This window comes from Triticum aestivum, chromosome 3B (assembly GCF_018294505.1).
Source record: "Triticum aestivum cultivar Chinese Spring chromosome 3B, IWGSC CS RefSeq v2.1, whole genome shotgun sequence".
In the NCBI taxonomy this organism is placed as follows: domain Eukaryota; kingdom Viridiplantae; phylum Streptophyta; class Magnoliopsida; order Poales; family Poaceae; genus Triticum; species Triticum aestivum.
The window spans coordinates 175,498,427-175,522,838 of record NC_057801.1 but is presented as its reverse complement, the minus strand read 5'-3'; the positions used below and the strand labels follow the sequence as shown (position 1 = coordinate 175,522,838).

The 24,412-nt window shown below is 38.8% G+C and overlaps 1 pseudogene; it reads left to right on the top strand.

Moving 5' to 3' along the window:
- Positions 1–944: 944 nt before the first annotated feature.
- Positions 945–24,412, top strand: part of LOC123067430 (UDP-glucose 6-dehydrogenase 3-like) — a 68,819-nt pseudogene continuing 45,351 nt past the window's right edge.

Below are 24,412 nucleotides of genomic sequence, written 5' to 3'. Positions count from 1 at the left end.
GGTCAGACAGTGGCCGAAATAAGGTGGCCCAGGGGTCATCTAGTAAAAGTTATACATCACTAGTTAACTCCCGTGGTTGAAACTAGTCATCCCAAAAGAGTAGTGGATGCAGCCACATGGCACATGCCTGTGGTGAATCTTGCGTGCACTGCATGTAAAGATAGTTGGTACTATATCCGTTTTGATTTATTGGTCCTTTTTATATTTTGTGTATTAACCTTAGATTTAACTAATAGAATGTTAATAAATGTCAAAAAAATATTATTAAAAACTATGTTCAACTACGAATCCAATGATATAATTTTTTGTGACATTTTATTAATTAAATATATGGTCAAAATTAGCAAAAAATACGAAGGGACCAATAAAATTGGACTGGGGTAGTAGATGGTTAGACGAGGGAGTAGATATCATTGCATAATCAATTGCACACCATTGTAGGCATTTGACATTTGTAGCCACTCGACTTTACGGTACACATATCTATTCCTAATAATAAAGCACGGATTAAGGTAGGTTCACCGTCACAATACGCTTCTTCGCGTGAATTTACGCTTTCAGCTTTTTTTCACCTATATTATTTTCTACATACGAGGTGGTACTATATTATATCAGTTTTTTCCATCTATATTATTTTCTACATACGAGGTGGTACTATTCATCCGATGTGGTACTATATTATATCAGTTTTTTTCCACCTATATTATTTTCTACATACAGGTGGTACTATTCATCCGAGGTGGTACTATATTATAGATATAGATATAGATATATATTTTGGTAATCGACCTATACTTCATGAATAAATAACGTTCACGTGTTTCTTATTTTATTTTGTCCGTTCATCTTGGTCTTTCCCGTACGTCTCACACGTCTCTTAGTTGGACTCCAACTCTCCATCACTCGCCTCCTCTAATTTCTTGCATAAATATTGATTGAATCCCATGGACGTGGAGGTGGTGGCGGACATCTTCGAGGCGTGGATCGACGGCTGGAACAACATCGAACGGTTCCATCTACGAGCTCGGCCTAGAAGACGTCATTAAGCTGTGCCGCGGCCACAGCCTATTCTTCAACACCGACGTTGGCGAGGTGGATATCGTCTTGTTCTTCATCAACACCGACATTGAGACCCTCGACCTCGGCACCGACAAGGCCGGTGATCTCGGAGAGCGCTCTACACATGATCACCAACGTCTCCCGCTCCGATAGGATCGTGATCGAGAAGTCCACCGTGTGCGTCAATACCCGCTGAGGCCATCGAGAAGATCCTCACCCACAACGGCCAGTGCTTCCAGTACCAAATCCTGTTCAATTTGGTGTTCCTCGCCGAGGGAATTAATGTTTGCTAGAACTACGTCGGTATTTTCCCAAAGAGGAAGGGATGATGCAGTATAGCAACGGTAGGTATTTCCCTCAGTGATGAGACCAAGGTTATCAAACCAGTGGGAGAACCTCCTCACACCACGTAAACAACACCTGCACACAAATAGCAAATACTCGCAACCCGACGTGTTAAAGGGGTTGTCAATCCCTTCCGGGTACGGCACCTCAAGATAGGCAAATAATGTAAGGTAAAAGTGGTTGATAGGATAAATAGATCGCGGAACAAATAAATTGCAGCAAGGTATTTTTGTATTTTTGGTTTAATAGATCTGAAAATAAATGCAAGGGAAAATAGATCGCAAAGGCAAATATGATGAAAAGAGACCCGTGGGTCGTAGGTTTCACTAGTGGCTTCTCTCGAGAAAAATAGCAAACGGTGAGAAAACAATTACTGTTGGGCAATTGATAGAACTTGAAATAATCATGACGATATCCAGGCAATGATCATTATATAGGCATCACGTCCAAGATTAGTAGACCGCCTCCTGCCTGCATCTACTACTATTACTCCACACATCGATCGGTATCCAGCATGCATCTAGTGTATTAAGTTCATGGAAAATGGAGTAATGCAATAAGAACGATGCCATGATGTAGACGAGATCCATTTATCTATTGCGGAGATATAGATCTCATCTTGTTATCCTTAGTAGCAACGATACATACGTATCGGTTCCCCTTCTGTCACTGGGATCAAGCACCGTAAGATCGAACCCACTACAAAGCACCTCTTCCCATTGCAAGATAAATAGATCAAGTTGGCCAAACAAAACCCAAATATCGGAGAAGAAATACGAGGCTATAAGCAATCATGCATATAAGAGATCAAGAAGACTCAAATAACTTTCATGGATAAAAACATAGATCTGATCATAAACTCAAAGTTCATCGGATCCCAACAAACACACCGCAAAAAGACTTACATCATATGGATCTCCAAGAGACCATTGTATTGATAATCAAGAGAGAGAGAGAGAGAGAGAGGAAGCCATCTAGCTACTAACTACGGACCCGTAGGTCTACAAAGAACTACTCACGCATCATTGTAGAGGCACCAATGGAAGTGGTGAACCCCTCCATGATGGTATCTAGATTGGATCTGGTGGTTCTGGACTCTGCGGCGGCTGGAATTGATTTTCGTTGACTCCCCTAGGGTTTCTGGAATATTGGGGTATTAATAGAGAAAAGAGGTGGTTCAGGGGGCACCCGAGGTGGGCACAACCCACCAGGGCGCGCCTGGGCCTCCTGGCACGCCCTGGTGGGTGTTTCTCCCCTCGAGCCACCCCGCAGGTGCTTTCTTGGCCCACTGGATGTCTTCTGGCCCAAAAAATCCTCTAGGAGTTTTGTTGCGTTTGGACTCCATTTGATATTTATTTCATGCGATGTAAAAAACATGCAGAAAATAGCAACTGGCACTGGGCACTATGTCAATAGGTTAGTACCAAAAAATGATATAAAATGACTATAAAATGATTGTAGAACATCCAAGAATGATAATATAACAACATGGAACAATCAAAAATTACAGATACATTGGAGACGTATCAGCATCCCCAAGCTTAATTCATGCTCGTCCTCGAGTAGGTAAATGATAAAAATAGAATTTTTGATGTGGAATGTTGCCTAACATGTTCATCACATTTCTTTTCTTTATAGCATGGACATATGGACTTTTATATGATTCAAAGCAATAGTCTAGTTTTGACATGAAGACTTTAATACTCAAGCATACCAACAAGCAACCATGTCTTTCAAAATATCAACACTAAAGCAAGTTATCCCTAGCCCATCAGTCTCAATTATTGATCCATTCATGAAACACACTCGAATATTAGCTACACCCAATGCTCAAATACGATCATAGTGCCCCTTAGTTGGTGCTTTATAAGAAAAGATGGAGACTCAAATTCAAAATAAAAATTGCATAAGTAAAAGAAAGGCCCTTCGCGGAGAGAAGTAGGGATTTGTAGAGGTGCTAGAGCTAAAGCTTAAATTGAGAGATAAAAATTATTTTTGAGAGGCATACTTTTCCCACCAACGAAAATGATATGGAGCATCCCAACACTTTCCATGCTAGATACATCATAGGCGCCCAACAGAAAATAAAGTTTATTCCTTTTTCCACCATTACTTTCACTTTCCATGGCTAACCGTATCCACGGGTGCCCTCCATACCAACACTTTCCAAGGAATTTATTATTTGACAACATAAAGTAAATTCATTTTTCATTTCGGGACTGGGCATCCCTAATACATTTGCCGTACTCTCGTGCAATGACAAGTGAATAAACACTCATCATGAGAATAACACATCTAGCATGGAAAATATTGGCTACCCTTTACCGCTTCGCGAGCAGTAGAGCACACAAAAGAGAAATTTATTTTGAACATTAGAGATGGCACATGCAAATTTGCTTAGGACGGCATGGAAATACCGCATATAGGTAGGTATAGTGAACTCATATGGCAAAACTGGTTTAAAGGGTTTTGGATGCACAAGTAGTGATCATACTTAGTGAAAAATGAAGGCTAGCAAAAAGATTGAGAAGCGACCAACCAAAAAGCGAAAAATCTCGTACCCAAGCATTGAGCATAAGTAACACTGAATAATGCACCATAAGTAGGATATAAATTTCATTGCATAATTATTGACTTTTGTGCTTGCATAGGGAATCACAAACCTTAACATCAATATTCTTACTAAAGCACAATAACTCATCAGCATGACTCACATATCATATCGTTATATCTCAAAACCATTACTAAAAATCAAGTTTATTTTGTCCAATGATCTTCACGAAAGTTTTTATTATATCCTCCTTGGATATCTATCACTTTGGGACTATTTTCATATGTTGCTATTGATAAGCTCAAACAAATATAAGTGAAGATCATGAGCATAAATTTTTTCTTTCTCTCAAAATAATCTAAGTGAAGCAAGAAAGAATTTCTTAAAAATTTACTAACTCCCAAATAAATCTAAGTGAATCATGAGAAAATTTCTTTAAAATTTACAAAGCACACCATGCTCAAAAAGATAAAAGTGAAGTACTAGAGCAAATCCATGGCTCTAAAAATTGAAGTGAAGCAAGCATAGCATAATTTTTGGCTCTCTTAAAAGGGTGTGTCCAGCAAGGATTCGACACTTAAAACACAAAGAAAAATAAGAAAAGACTCATATCATACAAGACGCTCCAAGCAAAACTCATATCATGTGATGAATAAAATTATAGTTTCAAGTAAAATATCGATGGTTGTTAGAAAAAAGCGGGGATGCCACTCGGGGGCATCCCCAAGCTTAGTTGCTTGCTACTTCTCTGAATATTATCTTGGGGTGCCTCAGGCATCTCCAAGCTTAGCCTTTTTCTTATCCTTATTCCTTCATCCATCGTAAGATAACCCAAAACTTGAAAACTTCAATCACACAAAACTCAAACAAAACCTTTGTGAGATCCGTTAGTATAAGAAAGCAAACCACTACTACAAGTACTATAGCAAACCTATTCTTATTTTGTTTTTGCATTATATCTACTGTATTCCAACTTTTCTATGGCAAAAACTCATCAAAGAAAACCATAGAATCATCAAAACAAGGACACAACGCAAACAAAACAGAATCTGTCAAAAACAGAACAGTCTGTAGCAATCTGAATATTTCGAATACTTCTGTAACTCCAAAAATTCTGAAATAAATTGGTGGACGTGAGGAATTTGTCTATTAATCCTCTTCAAAAAGAATAAACTCAAAAGAACTCTTTTGTTAAAAATGACAAATAATCTCGTGAGCATAAAAGTTTCTGTTTTTCAGCAAGATCAAATAAACTTTCGCCCAAGTCTTCCCAAAGACCTTGCTTGGCACAAACACTAATTAAAACACAAAAAACACAATCATAACAGTTGCATAATTTTTCTAACACACAAGAATAGGAAGCAAAAGGCAAAAATAAATTTTATTCATTGGGTTGCCTCCCAACAAGCGCTATCATTTTACGCCCCTAGCTAGGCATAACGCACAGGATCTAAGTGTTGTCATCTTTGTCTAATTCTTTGATCGAACACTTGGGGTTTCTCAAGGATTTTGCATATAAATTCTCAGCGACAATACTTCTAGGCATGATATTGAAAAACTTATTTCCGCAAAAAGGGTCTCTTATGACTTCAATAAAGTTGGGATGGATACAAATCATCTTAAGATCTCCTTTATCATTGCTAGAAGTTGCACTTTTATTTTTACTGACTTGAGTAGTCTTGCTAATTTTCGCGGGAGTTTTAGCGGAAGCAAAAGCTGTACCTAGATTAGGAAAAAATTCTTCTGTTTTATCAATCCTAGACGGGCTTTCTTCGATTCTGTCATGAATTATAGTTCCTTTTTCTTTTAGCAACTTAAAAACGTCTCCCACTTTTGACCCAACTTTAGTAGCATAAATTTGCATTTTCTATCCAAATTTTCAATATGCTCTACGGTAAGCATTTTCTTTTCAATAGCATCAAGTCTTTCCATCACATGTTCGAGAGTCAATATTGTTTCATTGATCACGAGTGGTGGTGAAACCACTAAATTTCCCAAAGCATTAAAAGCATCTAGAGAAGGACACATCAAGAAATTCCCACCGGTAATCATACCAAGGACGAATCTATACCAAGTGGTAATGCCCACATAAAAACAACAAAGAAGAACAACAGTAGATTGCTTACGGGTAGATCTATTATAAGCATTGCAAATCCTATACCAAGCATCTCTTAAATTTTCTCCTCCCCTTTGTTTAAAGTTGAGAACCTCGTTCTCAGGGGAACACGCAATAGAAGAAGAGAAATCCATAACGACAAAAGGTAATAAACTCACACAAAAACAGATCTGGCGGGAAAATGGCGAATGAAAAAGAGGGCGAATAAAACGGCAAATTTTTGTGAAGTGGGGTGATACGTCTCCAACGTATCTATAATTTTTGATGTATTCATGCCATGTTTACAATATTTTTACATGATTTTGGTATGATTTGATTAGAACTAACCCGGACTGACACTGTTTTCAGCAGAACTGCCATGGTGTTGTTTTTGTGCAGAAATAAAAGTTCTCGAAATGCGCTGAAAATCAACAGAGATTTTTTCTGGAAAATATAAAAAATACTAGAACGAAGAGTTACCGAAGGGGAGGCCCGTGGGCCCCACAAGGGTGGAGGGCGCGCCCACCCCCCTAGGGCGCGCCCCTGTGCCTCATGGACTCTCCATGGGTCCCCTGCCTTATTCTCGACACCAACCTCTCCTACAAATCCCCAAACCTCCAGAAAATAACCTAGATCGGGAGTTCCACCGGCGCAAGCCTCTATAGTCACCAAACTAATAGGGACCCTGTTCCGGCACCCTGCCGGAGGGGGGATCCATCACCGGTGGACATCTTCATCATTCCGGTGCTCTCCATGACGAGGAGGGAGTAGTTCACCCTCGGGGCTGAGGATATGTACCGGTGGCTATGCGTTTGATCTCTCTCTCTCTCTCTCCCTCTCTTGTGTTCTTGATTTGGAACGATCTGATGTACCGCGAGCTTTGCTATTATAGTTGGATCTTATGATGTTTCTCCTCCTCTACTCTCTTGTAATGGATTGAGTTTTTCCTTTGAAGTTATCTTATCGGATTGAGTCTTTAAGGATTTGAGAACACTTGGTGTATGTCTTGCGTGGGATACCCGTGGTGACAATGGGGTATTCTATTGATTCACTTGATGTATGTTTTGGTGATCAACTTGCGGGTTTCGTGACCTTGGGAATCTATGCATAATGGTTGGCACACGTTTTTGTATTGACTCTCCGGTAGAAACTTTGGGTCACTCTTTGAAGTTCTTTGCATTGGTTTGAATAGATGAATCTGAGATTGTGTGATGCATATCGTATAATCATACCTGTGGATACTTGTGGTGACATTGGAGTATCTAGGTGACATTAGGGTTTTGGTTTATTTGTGTCTTAAGGTGTTATTTTACTACGAACTCTAGGGTTGTTTGTGACACTTATAGGAATAGCCCAATGGATTGATCGGAAGGAATAACTTTGAGGTGGTTTCGTACCCTACAATAATCTCTTCGTTTGTTCTCCACTATTAGTGACTTTGGAGCGACTCTTCGTTGCATGTTGAGGGATTGTTATATGATCTATTTATGTTACCATGGTTGAGAGAACTTGCAGTAGTGAAAGTATGAACCCTAGGCCTTGTTTCGAAGCATTGCAATACCGTTTTCACTCACTTTTACCACTTGCTACCTTGCTGTTTTTATATTTTCAGATTACAAAAACCTATATCTACCATCCATATTGCACTTGTATCACCATCTCTTCATTGAACTAGTGCACCTATACAATTTTCCATTGTATTAGGTGTGTTGGGGACACAAGAGACTCTTTGTTATTTGGTTGCAGGGTTGTTTGAGAGAGACCATCTTCATCCTACGCCTCCCACGGATTGATAAACCTTAGGTCATCCACTTGAGGGAAATTTGCTACTGTCCTACAAACCTCTGCACTTGGAGGCCCAACATCGTCTACAAGAAGAAGGTTGCGTAGACATCATGGGGGAGAGGAAAACGAGAGGCAAATGGCAAATAATGTAAATTGTGAGGAGATGAGATTTTTGATTAGGAACCTAGTGGATGTTGAAGATCTTCCCCGGCAACGGCGCCAGAAATTCCTTTTGATGTCTGCTAAAACTACGTCAGTATTTCCCCAAAGAGGAAGGGATGATGTAGTATAGCGACAGTAGGTATTTCTCTCAGTGATGAGACCAAGGTTATCGTACCAGTAGGAGAACTTCCTCACACCACGTAAACAACACCTGCACATAAATAACAAATACTCGCAACCCAACGTGTTAAAGGGGTTGTCAATCCTTTTCGGGTACGGCGCCTCAAGATAGGCAAATAATGTGAGGTTGTAGCGACCAGACCTCAAACGGTCAAGTCTCTGTGCATCGGTGTCGTCCCTGGATCGGTAATGCTGACACGCACAGTACTCGAGGAATTATAACAGAGTTTCAATCACACACTTATTACATCGAGTCCTCATAAAGAGTATGGTTACACAAAAAATATCAAGGCTGGAGGCCATCTAAACTAAATAATTGCAGAAGCTTCGAAGCTAAATGAGTCCATCAACTCCAACGGCATAGCTGAGTGCAAAATAACGACCTATCGCACCTTATTCGTCGTCTGAGTAGTCTGCAACATGAGACGTTGCAGCCATGTAGGTCAGCACATTGAATATGCTGGCAGAGTTACACTGTAAAGCAATGAAATGCAAGAACTATATCTACATGCAATATTTGGCTGGTGGAGGCTGTAAGTTTATGATTTTGCATAAAGCTAGTTTTCTCTACAACAAAGGAATAAATTTATTTAACTAATCCCAAGTTGCCCATTATTTGAGAAGGTAACCCCAACTCAAATCCCAATAAAAGTATCATCATTAACCCAAATCACATTAATTAAAGTAACGTGATGAGATCACATCAATAGATTCAAGTACTAGATACTCAAGATGTCCATAATCGGGGGACACGGCTAACCATGATTAGTTTATACACTCTACAGAGGTTTGCGCACTTTTCCCCACAAGACTCGACCGCATCCCTGATCGGATGATCGAGACATAGTCTTTCTGAAGCACTAACTCTCTACTCTGGTCGGAACGGTACACCTACTTTCCCCTACATCTTCTAATCCACCTCTTCAAGAGCTCACACAACTTACTCAACTATGCCAGAGCCCATAATGGCTTGTGGCTGCACACAGAAGTTTCTAGCATGAATAATCTTATGATCCCTTTGAGCCTGGGTGGCATTCCATAGGATAATCACACGGGTACTCCGGGATTTCCAAAAATAGGCAACACTGGGTTCCCAAGGTGCCTCAACCAATCCACCCAGATGTATGTTAAAGTTGCCACCTTAATGTTATCCATGATTAAAATAACTCTGAAACTTCCATGTGTGAATCACGATCCAATCCCCGTCTACGAGCATGGCTAAGCAATAAATAAGCATAACATATATTCCCGGGGTGATCAAAAGGTATTAGGTTCCTACCTCAAGAACTGCAACCAAAACCACATGTTCCCAATCCTACTCATGCAAATATTTGAGGGCAGAACTAATGCATAGTAAAAACTAGGTATAAAAGAGTATGATCAAAGTGTAATTTGCCTTGCTGACAATCTACAAACTCTAGAGATTTGTAGTAACAAGCTTCGTGCTCCGGGTAATCTAGCATAGACAAACAATAGCATACATAAGCAATCACTCAAACGAAACATGGGAAAACCGAGAAAAGATCCAAATCGAACACGAAACAAGCAAATGGTTTAAACTAACAAAACTAAAACCAAACATCAATATTATCATGTGAATTAGATCTTAACAGTAGGTACATGTGATTAGCTACTATTTGCAAAAAGATTCAACTCAAACGGAGCAACGAAACACAAAATACGAACGAAACAATATCGTTTACTAATCTGGACTAAACTCAATTTTTACAGTGCCAAAATCATATTAAAGTTGGCTAACTAGAAAGAACAGAACGATACGAAGATTTAGGCGCCGGTTTCATCTAATTTGGATAAACGAGTAAAAAGTTATGCTAGTTTAAAGATCAGGGGCTAAATAGCAATAAAACTATTCGCGGGTAGGTCCCTGGCCGAAAATAAACTAAAAATAAAAAATCCTACGGCCCGAATGTCCGCTATCTGAACTTAACCGGCGAAAAGCGTTCGTTAGAAAGAACGAACGAACGGACGTTCATTAAATAAGAAAACCTAAAAAACCGATCTAGATCTACCGAACCGAATAAACCGGAAAAAAACGGGGTCGGTCTTTACCGGTCAACAGCAGCGACGGGGTCAATGACGGCGGCGGAAATCCCGCGGCTCCAGCAGCGAGGCGACATGGGCGGCGACACGAGGCGGGCGAGGCGACGGCAGCGGGGCGGTGGCTACGCGGGACCTCGGAGGCGGCGCGGCGCTGTGGCACGGGCGGCGGCGGGAAGCGGTGGAGGCTCTGTGTTGTTGCTGCTGCGGGCGGCGGCGCGGCGATGCGGTGGAGGAGGCGGCGGGGTGTGGTGCTTTATAAAGGCCCGGAGGGGCTGGCGGCTAGGAGAAGGGGGCGGCGGCGGCGGAGTCCTAGCCGGACTCCGCGTCGGGCGGCGCCGGGACTCCTCCCGCTCAGAAGCGAGGCGGCGGCGGCTGGGCCAGCCTGCTCGGTTGGGCCTTCGGCCCAGTAGGGCAGGAAAGAACTTTTTTTAAATAATTTAGCCTGAAAGAAAAATTCCTAATAAAATATAAAAAAATTCTAAAAATGCCAAAAACAATTTTCACCGTCTAAATAAAATAGATTTTTCTGGCCTAAAAACGCAATTTTAAAAAATGCATATTTTTCTAATTCAAATAAAATACAAATAAAATCCTAATTTGATTTTAAAATTCTTTCTCCAATATTTCTCTTAATTTGGAGAAGTCATATTATCTTCTCTCATATATTTTTAATATTGGAAATAATTGGAGAGAAAAGTAATAAAATCAAATTGATCCTTTCTTCAAATTTGAAATAAATTCAAATATGATTTTTGTGAAACCTCCAACTCTCTCCTTGGGTCCTTGAGTTGCTTAAGATTTCTAGGATCTCAACCAAATGCAAGAATAAATATGATATGCATATGATGATCTATGTATAACATCAAAACTGAAAATTGGGATGTTACAAACCTACCCCCCTTAAGATGAATCTCGCCCTTGAGATTCGGGTTGGTCAGCAAAAAGGTTTGGGTGGTCTCTACGGAGATCTTCTTCTCGCTCCTGGGTGGCTTCCTTGTCGGTATGGTGGTGCTACCTCTTGAGCAAAAAGGTTTGGGTGGTCCCTATGGAGATCTTCTTCTCGCTCCTGGGTGGCTTCCTCCTCGGTATGGTGGTGCTACCTCTTGAGCACTGTGTTGGTTTTCCCTTGAAGAGGAAAGGGTGATGCAGCAAAGTAGCGTAAGTATTTCCCTCAACTTTTGAGAACCAAGGTATCAATCCAGTAGGAGGCTCCACGCAAGTCCCTCGTACCTACACAAACAAACAAGAACCTCGCAACCAACGCGATAAAGGGGTTGTCAATCCCTTCACGGCCACTTGCGAAAGTGAGATCTGATAGAGATAATAAGATAAATATTTTTGGTATTTTTATGATATATATTGGAAAGTAAAGATTGCAAAATAAATTAGATTGGAAACTTATATGATGGAAGATAGACCCGGGGGCCATAGGTTTCATTAGTGGCTTCTCTCAAGATAGCACAAGTATTACGGTGGGTGAACAAATTACTGTCGAGCAATTGATAGAAAAGTGCATACTTATGAGATTATCTAGGCATGATCATGTATATAGGCATCACGTATGCAACAAGTAGACCAAAATGATTCTGCATCTACTAATATTACTCCACACATCGACCGCTATCTAGCATGCATCTAGATTATTAAGTTCATAAGAATAGAGTAACGCATTAGGCAAGATGACATGATGTGGAGGGATAAACTCAAGAAATATGATATAAACCCCATCTTTTTGTCCTCGATGGCAACAATACAATACGTGCCTTGCTGCCCCTGATGTCACTGGGAAAGGACACCGCAAGATTGAACCCAAAGCTAAGCACTTCTCCCATTGCAAGAAAGATCAATCTAGTAGGCCAAACCAAACTGATAATTCGAAGAGACTTGCAAAGATAACCAATCATACATAAAAGAATTCAGAGGAGATTCAAATATTTCTCATAGATAAACTTGATCATAAACCCACAATTCATCAAATCTCGACAAACACACCGCAAAAAGAGTTACATCGAATAGATCTCCAAGAAGATCAAGGAGAACTTTGTATTGATATTCAAAGAGAGAGAAGAAGCCATCTAGCTAATAACTATGGACCTGAAGGTCTATGGTAAACTACTCACAACTCATAGGAGAGGCCTTGGCGATGATGTAGAGGCCCTCCATGATCGATTCCCCCTCCGGTGGAGCGCCAAAAAGGCTCCAAGATGGGATCTCACGGGTATAGAAGGTTGCAGCGGTGGAAATAGGGTTTCGTGGTGCTCTTTGATGTTTTTAGGGTATGTGAGTATATATAGGCGAAGGAGGTCGGACAGGGGAGCCACGAGGGGCCCACGAGGGTGGGGGACGCGCCCACCCCCTAGGGCGCGCCCTGCACCCTCGTGGCCGCCTTGGCTACTTCTTGAAATCCACTCCAAGTCTCCTGGATTGCGTTTGTTCCAAAAAGATCGCTCCCAAAGGTTTCATTCCGTTTGAACTCCGTTTGATATTCCTTTTCTTCGAAACACTGAAATAGGCAAAAAAAACAGCAATTTGGGCTGGGCCTCCGGTTAGTAGATTTGTCCCAAAAATGATATAAAAGTGTAAAGTAAAGCCCATAAACATCCAAAACGGGTAATATAATAGCATGGAACAATAAAAAATTATAGATACGCTGGAGAAGTATCAAGTATCCCCAAGCTTAATTCCTGCTCGTCCTCGAGTAGGTAAATGATAAAAACAGAATTTTTGATGTGGAATGCTACCTAGCATATTTCTCAATGTAATTTTTTTATTATGGCATGAATGTTTAGATCCAAATGATTCAAGATAAAAGTTCATATTGACATAAAAGTGATAATACTTCAAGCATACTAAGAAAGCAATCATGTCTTCTCAAAATAACATGGCTAAAGAAAGTTTATCCCTACAAAATCATATAGTTAGGCTATGCTTCATTTTTGTCACACAAAATACTCCCATCATGTATAACCCCGGTTTCATCCAAGCAATTGATTCATACTTTTTAACGCGCTTCAGCTTTTTTTGCTCTCACGCAATACATGAGTGTAAGCCATGGATATAGCACTATGGGTGGAATAGAATATGATGATGGAGGTTGTGTGGAGAAGACAAAAAAGGAGGAAGTCTCACATTGAGAGGCTAATCAATGGGCTATGGAGATGCCCATCAATTGATGTCAACATAAGGAGTAGGGATTGCCATACAACGGATGCACTAGAGCTATAAATGTATGAAAGCTCAACAAAGAAACTAAGTGGGTGTGCATCCAACTTGCTTGCTCACGAAGACCTAGGGCATTTTGAGGAAGCCCATTGTTGGAATATACAAGCCAAGTTCTATAATGAAAAATTTCCACTAGTATATGAAAGTGACAACATAGAAGACTCTCTATCATAAAGATCATGGTGCAACTTTGAGGCACAAGTGTGGAAAAAGATAGTAGCACTGTTTGGATAGTAGCATTGTCCCCCTTTTTTCTGTTTTTTGGGCCTTCCTTTTTTATTTGGCCTTTTTTTTATTTGGCCTTTCTTTTCAAGGGACAATGCTCTAACAATGATGATCATCACACTTCTATTTACTTACAACTCATGAATTACAACTTGATGCTAGAACAAAATATGACTCTGTATGAATGCCTCCGGCGGTGTACTGGGATATGCAATGAATCAAGAGCGACATGTATGAAATAATTATGAAGGTGTCTTTGCCACAAATACGATGTCAACTACATGATCCTGCAAAAGCAATATGATGATGATGGAACGTGTCATAATAAACGGAACGGTGGAAAGTTGCATGGTAATATATCTCAGAATGGCTATGGAAATGCCATAATAGGTAGGTATGGTGGCTGTTTTGAGGAAGATATAAAGAGGTTTATGTGTGATAGAGCATATCATATCACGGGGTTTGGATGCACCGGCGAAGTTTGCACCAACTCTCAAAGGTGAGAAAGGGCAATGCACAGTACCATAGAGGCTAGCAATGATGGAAGGGTAAGAGTGCGTATAATCCATGGACTCACATTATTCATAAAGAACTCATATACTTATTGCAAAAGTTTATTAGCCCTCGAAGCAATGTACTACTACGCATGCTACTAGGGGAAGGGTTGGTAGGAGTTAACCATCGCGCGATCCCAACCTCCACTCATAAGGAAGGCAATCAAAACAGCACCTCATGCTACAAATTTGTTACACAAATTTTACGTTACGTGCATGCTACGGGACTTGCCAACTTCCACACAAGTATTTCTCAATTTCATGATTACCCAACTAGCATTACTCTAATATTACCACCTCTATATCTCAAAACAATTATCAAGCATCAAATTGATCATAGCATCCAATTCACTTCCTATTATAGTTTTTATTTTTATTATACCCAACTTGGATGCCCATCATTCTAGGACCAATTTTATAACCATAGCAAATACCATGCTGTTCTAAAAGACTCTCAAAATAATATAAGTGAATCATGAGAGATCAATAATTTCTACAAAATAAAACCACTGTCGTGCTCTAAAAAGATACAAGTGAAGCACTAGAGCAAAATTGTCTAGCTCAAAAGATATAAGTGAAGCACATAGAGTATTCTAATAAATTCCGAATCATGTTGTGTCTCTCCCCAAAAGGTGTGTACAGCGAGGATGATTGTGGTAAACTAAAAAACATATACTCATATCATACAAGACGCTCCAAGCAAAACACATATCATGTGGTGAATAAAAATATAACTCCAAGTAAAGTTACCGATAAAGGAAGACGAAAGACGGGATGCCTTCCGGGGCATCCCCAAGCTTAGGATTTTGGTTGTCCTTGAATTATCTTGGGGTGCCATGGGCATCCCCAAGCTTAGGCTCTTGCCACTCCTTATTCCATAGTCCATCAAATCTTTACCCAAAACTTGAAAACTTCACAACACAAAACTCAATAGGAAATCTCATAAGCTCCGTTAGTGCAATAAAGAAAAACCACCACTTAAGGTACTGTAATGAACTCATCATTTATTTATTATTGTGTTAAACCTACTGTATTCCAACTTCTCTATGGTTCATACCCCCCGATACTAGCCATAGATTCATCAAAATAAGCAAACAACACACGAAAAACAGAATCTGTCAAAAACAGAACAGTCTGTAGTAATCTGTAACTTTCGAATACTTCTGGAACTCTAAAAATCCTACCAAAATAGGAAGTCCTGGCCAATTTGTCTATTGATCTATTTCAAGAAGAATCAGCTAAAAATAACGTTCCTGTGATTTATTAAAATTATTCTTGTGCGTGCAAAAGTTTTTGTTTTTCAGCAAGATCAAATTAACTATCACCCAAGATGATCATGTAGGTTCTAATTGGCACAAACACTAATTAAAACATAAAACCACATTTAAACAGAGTCTAGATGATTTATTTATTACTAAACAGGAACAAAAATAAAATTGTGTTGCCTCCCAACAAGCGCTATCGTTTAACGCCCCTAGCTAGGAATAAAAGCGAGAATAGATCTAAGTATTGCCATCTTTGGCATTCAATCCATAAGTGGCTCTCATAATAGATTCATAAGGTAATTTGATTTTCTTTCTAGGAAAGTGTTCCATGCCTTTCCTTAATAGAAATTGGAATCTAATATTTCCTTCCTTCATATCAATAATTGCACCAATCGTTCTAAGGAAAGGTCTACCAAGAATAATAGGACATGAAAAATTGCAATCTATATCAAGAACAATAAAATCTACGGGCACATAATTCCTATTTGCAAGAATAAGAACATCATTAATCCTTCCCACAGGTTTCTTAATGGTGGAATCCGCAAGGTGCAAGTTTAAAGAGCAATCATCAAATTCACGGAAACCTAGCACATCACATAAAGTTTTTGGGATCGTGGAAACACTAGCACCCAAATCACACAAAGCATAGCATTCATGATCTTTAATTTTAATTTTAACACTAGGTTCCCACTCATCATAAAGTTTTCTAGGGATAGAAACTTCTAATTCATGCTTTTCTTCATAAGATTGCATCAAAGCATCAACGATATGTTTGGTAAAAGCTTCATTTTGACTATAAGCATGAGGAGAATTCAACACGGATTGCAACAGGGAAATACAATCTACTAAAGAACAATTATCATAATTAAATTCCTTGAAATCCAAAATAGTGGGTTCATTGCTATGTAAAGTTTTGACCTCTCCAATCCCACTTTTACCAAATTTAGCATCAAGATCTAAAAACTCTGAATTATTGGGACGCCTTTTAACTAAAGTTGACTCATCTCCAGTCCCATCAATATCAAGATTCATATTGCAAAACAAAGATTTAATAGGGGACACATCAATCACTTTTAGATCTTCATCTTTATTTTCATGGAAACTAGAAGAACACGCTCTTACAAAGCAATCTTTCTTAGCATGCATCCTAGCGGTTCTTTCTTTGCACTCATCAATGGAAATTCTCATGGCTTTGAGAGACTCATTGATATCATGCTTAGGTGGAATAGATCTAAGTTTCAAAGAATCAACATCAAGAGAAATCCTATCCATGTTCCTAGCCAATTCATCAACTTTAAGCAATTTTTCTTCAAGCAAAGCATTGAAATTCTTTTGAGAGATCATAAATTCTTTAACACTATTCTCAAAATCAGAGGGCATCTTATTAAAATTTCCATAAGAGTTGTTGTAGGAATTACCATATTATTAGAGGAATTACTAGGAAACGGCCTAGGATTAAAGTTTCCTCTATACACATTGTTACCAAAATTATTCCTACCAACAAAATTCACATCCATAGATTCATTATTATTCTCAATCAAAGTAGACAAAGGCATATCATTAGGATCAATAGGAGCACTCTTATTAGAAAACAATTTCATAAGTTCATCCATCTTTCCACTCAAAACATTAATCTCTTCTATCGCATGAACTTTTTTACAAGTAGATTTTTTGGTGTGCCATTGAGAATAATTAACCATAATATTATCTAGTTCTAGAAGCAAAATTCAATCCGGCATAAAAAATTGTATGATCATCCATAAATTTAATCCATGAGTAGGGCAATTGTGAATCATTAGTTTCATCCTCTCCCAAGATTGTGCAACATGTTCATGATCAAGTTGCTTAAAATTCATAATATCTTTCCCAAGGGAGATGATCTTAGCGGAAGGAAAATACTTAGAGATAAAAGCATCTTTCCACTTATTCCAAGAATCAATACTATTTTTAGGCAAAGACGAAAACCAAGTTTTAGCACAATCTCTAAGTGAAAACGGAAATAACTTCAATTTAACAATATCATTATCCGTGTCTTTCTTCTTTTGCATGTCACACAAATCAACAAAATTGTTTAGATGAGTAGCGGCATCTTCACTAGGAAGGCCGGAGAATTGATCTTTCATAACAAGATTCAACAAAGCAGCATTGATTTCACAAGATTCAGCATCATTAAGAGGAGCAATCGGAGTGCTAAGGAAATCATTATTGTTGGTATTGGAAAAGTCACACAGTTTAGTATTATCTTGAGCCATCATGACAAGCAATCCAACACACAAGCAAACAAGAGGAAGCGAAAAAGAGGTGAACGGAAAAGAGAGGGCGAATAAAACGGCAAGAGTGAAGTGGGGGAGAGGAAAACGAGAGGCAAATGGCAAATAATGTAATGTGAGGGAGACATACCAAGTACCCATCACAAACTCATCTCCCTCGCATTTACATTATTTGCCATTTGCCTCTCATTTTCCTCTCCCCCACTTCACCCTTGCCGTTTTATTCGCCCTCTCTTTCCCGATCTCCTCTCTCTTTCGCTTGCCTTTTTCTGTTTTCTTGTGTGCTGGATTACTTGTCGCGATGGTGCAAGATAATACCAAATTGTGTGATTTCTCCAATACCAATAATAATGATTTCCTTAGTACTCCGATTTCTCCTCTTAATGACGTTGAGTCTTGTGAAATCAATACTGCTTTGCTGAATCTTGTTATGAAAGATCAATTCGCCGGCCTTCCTAGTGAAAATGCCGCTACCCATCTAAACAACTTTGTTGATTTGTGTGAGATGCAAAAGAAGAAAGATACGGATAATGATAATGTTAAATTGAAGTTATTTCCGTTTTCACTTAGAGATCGTGCTACGTTTGGTTTTCGTATTTGCCTAAAAATAGTATTGATTCTTGGAACAAGTGCAAAGATGCTTTTATCTCTAAGTATTTTCCTCCCGCTAAGATCATTACCCTTAGGAACGATATTATGAATTTTAAACAACTTGATCATGAGCATGTTGCCCAATCTTGGGAAAGAATGAAATTGATGATTCACAATTGTCCTACTCATGGTTTGAATTTATGGATGATCATACAAAAATTTTATGCCGGATTGAATTTTGCTTCTAGAAATCTTTTAGATTCGGCCGCGGGAGGCACGTTTATGGAAATCACTTTAGGAGATGCTACAAAAATCCTTGATAATATTATGGCTAATTATTCTCAAGGGCACAATGAAAGGTCTACTAGTAAGAAAGTGCATGATATAGAAGAAATTAATGTTTTGAGTGGAAAGATGGATGAACTTATGAAATTGTTTGCTACTAAAAGTGCTCATATTGATCCTAATTATATGCCTTTGTCTACTTTGATTGAGAGTAATAATGAATCTATGGATGTGAATTTTGTTGGTAGGAATAGTTTTGGAAACAATGCTTATAGAGGAAACTTTAATCCTAGACCGTTCCCTAGTAATTCCTCTAATAATTATGAAAATTCCTACAATAATTCTTTTGGTAATTTTAATAAGATGCCCTCTGATTTTGAGAATAGTGTGAAAGAATTTATGATCTCTCAAAAGAATTTTAATGCCTTGCTTGAAGAAAAATTGCTCAAAGTTGATGATTTGGCTAGGAACGTTGATAGACTCTCGCTTGATGTTTATTCTTTGAAACTTAGATCTACTCCTCCTAAGCATTATATCAATGAGTCTCTCAAAGCTATGAGAATTTCCATTGATGAGTGCAAAGAAAGAACCGCTAGATTGCCTGCTAAGAAAGATTGCTTTGTAAAGGCGTGTTCTTCTAGTTTCCATGAAAATAACGATGAAGATCTTAAAGTTATTGATGTATCCCCAATTAGATCTTTTTTTTGCAATATGAATATTAATAATAATGGGACAGGAGATAAGCCAACTTTAGTTAAAAGGCGTCCCAATGATTCGGAGTTTTTAGATCTTGATGCTAAATTTGGTAAAAGTGGGATTGGAGAGGTCAAGAATTTAAGTAGCATTGAACCCACTATCTTAGATTTCAAGGAATTTAATTATGATAATTGTTCTTTAGAAGGTTGTATTTCCTTCTTGCAATCCGTTGTGAATTCTCCTCATGCTTATAGTCAAAATAAAGCTTTTACCAAACATATTGTTGATGCCTTGATGCAATCTTTTGATGAAAAACTTAATTTGGAAGTTTCTATACCTAGGAAACTTAATGATGAGTGGGATCCTACTATAAAGATTAAAATTAAAGATCATGAGTGTTATGCTTTATGTGATTTGGGTGCTAGTGTTTCCATGATTCCGAAAACTTTATGTGATATTCTAGGTTTTCATGATAAAGATTGCTCTTTAAATTTACACCTTGCGGATTCCACCATTAAAAAACCAATGGGAAGGATCAATGATGTTCTCATTGTTGCAAATAGAAATTTGGTGCCCATAGATTTTTATCGTTCTTGATATAGATTGCAATCTTTCTTGCCCTATTATTCTTGGTAGACCTTTCCTTAGAACGATTGGTGCGATTATTGATATGAAGGAACAGGATATTAGATTCCAATTTCCATTAAAGAAAGGCATGGAGCACTTTCCAAGAAAGAAATTCAAATTACCTTATGAATCTATCATGCGGGCTACTTATGAATTGAGTGCCAAAGATGGCACTACTTAGATCTATCTTCGCTTTTATGCATAGATAGGGGCGTTAAACGATAGCGCTAGTTGGGAGGTAACCCAATTTTCTTTGTGTTTTTTTTTGTTTCTGTTTAGTAATAAATTTTGCATCTACCTTCTGTTTAGATGTGTTTTTATGTTTTAATTAGTGTTTGTGCCAAGTAGAACCTATAGGATAACCTATGATGATAGTTAATTTGATTCTGCTGAAAAACAGAAACTTTGCGCGTACGAAATTAGTTTCGTTAAATCACAGAAACGTGGTTTTGCGTTGATTATTTTTTATTCTGATCAATAGACAAATATTCCAAGACTTCCTATTTTGGTAGGATTTTTAGAGTTCCAGAAGTTTGTGTTCGTTACAGATTGCTACAGACTGTTCTGTTTTTGACAGATTCTGTTTTTCGTGTGTTGTTTGCTTGTTTTGATGCATCTATGGCTAGTAAAATAGTTTATAAACCATAGAGAACTTGGAATACAGTAGGTTTAACACCAAAATAAATAAAGAATGAGTTCATTACAGTACCTTATGTGGTGGTTTTGTTTTCTTTCACTAACGGAGCTTATAAGATTTCCTGTTGAGTTTTGTGTTGTGAAGTTTTCAAGTTTTGGGTAAAGCTTTGATGGACTATGGAATAAGGAGTGGAAAGAGCCTAAGCTTGGGGATGCCCATGGAACCCCAAGATATTCAAGAATAGCGAAAAGCCTAAGCTTGGGGATGCCCCGGGAAGGCATCCCCTCTTTCGTCTTCGTTCATTGGTAACTTTACTTGGAGCTATATTTTTATTCGCCACATGATATGTGTTTTGCTTGGAGCGTAGTGTATTATATTAGTCTTTGATTTTTAGTTTACCACAATCATACTTTCTGTACACACCTTTTGGGATAAGCCTACTTGATTAGAGTTTGCTAAGAATACTCCATGTGCTTCACTTATATCTTTTGAGCTTAATAGTTTTTGCTCTAGTGCTTCACTTATATCTTTTAGAGCACGGCGGTGGCTTAATTTTGTAGAAATTGCTAGTCTCTCATGCTTCACTTATATTATTTTGAGAGTCTTTTAGAACAGCATGATATTTGCTATGGTTATAAATTGGTCCTAGAATGGTAGGCATCCAAGTTGGGTATAATAAAAACTATCATAGGAAGTGAATTGGATGCTATGATCACTTTGATACTTGATAATTGTTTTGAGATATGGAGGTAGTGATATTAAAGTCATGCTAGTTGGGTGATTATGAATTTAAAGAATGCTTGTGTTGAAGTTATCAAGTCCTGTAGCATGCACGTCTGGTTAAAGTTGTGTAACTAATTTGATACATGAAGTGTACTTGGCTTGTGCATCCTTATGAGTGGCGGTCGGGGACGAGCGATGGTCTTTTCCTACCAATCTATCCCTCTAGGAGCATGCGCGTAGTGCTTGAGTTTTGATGACTTCTAAATTTTTGCAATAAGTATATGAGTTCTTTTGACTAATGTTGAGTCCATGGATTATACGCACTTTTACCTTTCCATCATTGCTAGCCTCTTCGGTGCCGTGCATTGCCCTTTCTCACCTTGAGAGTTGGTGCAAACTTCGCCGGTGCATCCAAACCCCGTGATACGATACGCTCTATCACACATAAACCTCCTAATATCTTCCTCAAAACAGCCACCATACCTACCTATTATGGCATTTCCATAGCCATTCCGAGATATATTGCCATGCAACTTTCCACCGTTCCGTTCATCATCATCATGACATACATTACTTTTGTCATATTGCCATTGCATGATCTTGTAGTTGACATCGTATTTGTGGCAAAGCCACCATGCATAATTTTCCATACATTTCACTCTTGATTCATTGCACCATCCCGGTACACCGCCGGAGGCATTCATATAGAGTCATATCTTGTTCTAGTTCGAGTTGTAATTTCTATCTTGTAATCAATAAAAGTGTGATGATCATCATTATTAGAGCATTGCCCAAAAAGAAAAGAAAAGAAAGGGCAAAAAAAAGAAAGGCCAAAGAAAAAAAACTAGAAAAAAAAAGAAAACAAATAAAAGGGGCAATGTTACTATCTCTTTTTCCACACTTGTGCTTCAAAGTAGCACCTTGTTCTTCATGTAGTGAGTCTCATATCTTGTGCTTCAAAGTAGCACCATGTTTTTCATATAGCGAGTCTCATATGTTGTCACTTTCATATACTAGTGGGAATTTTTCATTATAGAACTTGGCTTGTATATTCCTACGATGGGCTTCCTCAAATGCCCTACGTCTTCGTGAGCAAGCAAGTTGGATGCACACCCACTAGTTTTCTTTTGTTGAGCATTCATTTATAGCTCTAGTGCACCGTTGCATGGCAATCCCTACTCCTCATGTTGACATCAATTGATGGGCATCTCCATAGCCCGTTGATTATCTTCGTCGATGTGAGTCTTTCTCCTTTTTTGTCTTCTCCACAAAATCCCCATCATCATATTCTATTCCACCCATAGTGCTATATCCATGGCTCACGCTCATGTATTGCGTGAAGATTGAAAAAGTTTGAGATTATTTAAGTACGAAACAATTGCTTGGCTTGTCATCGGGGGTATAGAAGTTGGGAACATCTTTGTGTGACGAAAATGAAGCATAGCCTAACTATATGATTTTGTAGGGATGAACTTTCTTTAGCCATGTTATTTTGAGAAGACATGATTGCATTGATTAGTATGCTTGAAGTGTTACTATTTCTTTTATCAATATGAACTTTTATTTTGAATCATTTGGATCTGAACATTCATGCCACAATAAATAAAATTACATTGAGAATTATGCTAGGTAGCATTCCACATCAAAAATTCCATTTTTATCATTTACCTACTCGAGGACGAGCAGGAATTAAGCTTGGGGATGCTTGATACGTCTCCAACGTATCTATAATTTTTTATTGTTCCATGCAATTATATTACCCCTTCTGGATGTTTATGGGCTTTATTTTACACATTTATATCATTTTTGGGACTAACCTACTAACCGGAGGCCCAGCCCGGATTGCTGTTTTTTTTGCCTATTTCAGTATTTCGAAGAAAAGGAATATCAAACGGAGTCCAAACGGAATGAAACCTTCGGGAGCGTGATTTTTGGAACGAACGTGATCCAGAGGACTTGGAGTGCAAGCCAAGAAGCAGTCGAGGCGGCCACGAGATAGGAGGACGTGCCCACCCCCTCTGGGCGCGCCCCCCCTGTCTTGTGGGCCCCTCGGGTGGCCACCGACATACTTCTTCCTCCTATATATACCTACGTACCCCAAAAACATCCAGGAAGCCAACGAAACACAATTTCCACCACCATAACCTTCTGTATCCGCGAGATCCCATCTTGGAGCCTTCGCCGGAGGGGGAATCGACCACGGAGGGCTTCTACATCAACACCATAGCACCTCTGATGAGTTGTGAGTAGTTTACCATAGACCTTCGGGTCCATAGTTATTAGCTAGATGGCTTCTTCTCTCTTTTTGGACCTCAATACAATGTTCTCCCCCTCTCTTGGGGAGATCTATTCGATGTAAACTCTTTTTGCGGTGTGTTTTTCGAGATCTGATGAATTGTGGGTTTATGATCAAGTTTATCTATGAATAATATTTGAATCTTCTCTGAATTCTTTTATGTATGATTGAGTTATCTTTGCAAGTCTCTTCGAATTATCAGTTTGGTTTGGCCTACTAGATTGATCTTTCTTGCCATGGGAGAAGTGCTTAGCTTTGGGTTCAATCTTGCGGTGTCCTTACCCAGTGACAGAAAGGGTTGCAAGGCACCTATTGTATTGTTGCCATCGAGGATAAAAAGATGGGGTTTATATCATATTGCATGAGTTTATCCCTCCACATCATGTCATCTTTCTTAATGCGTTACTCTGTTCTTTATGAACTTAATACTCTAGATGCAGGCAGGGGTCGATCGATGTGTGGAGTAATAGTAGTAGATGCAGGCAGGAGTCGGACTACTTGTTGCGGACGTGATGCCTATATACATGATCATGCCTAGATAATCTCATAATTATTCGCTTTTCTATCGATTGATCGACAGTAATTTGTTCACCCACCGTAATACTTATGCTATCTTGAGAGAAGCCACTAGTGAAACCTATGGCCCCCGGGTCTATCTTTTATCATATAAGCTTTCAATCTACTTTTATTTGCATCTTTACTTTTTGCATCTATATTATAAAATACCAAAAATATATTTATCTTATCATACTATCTCTATCAGATCTCACTTTCGCAAGTGGC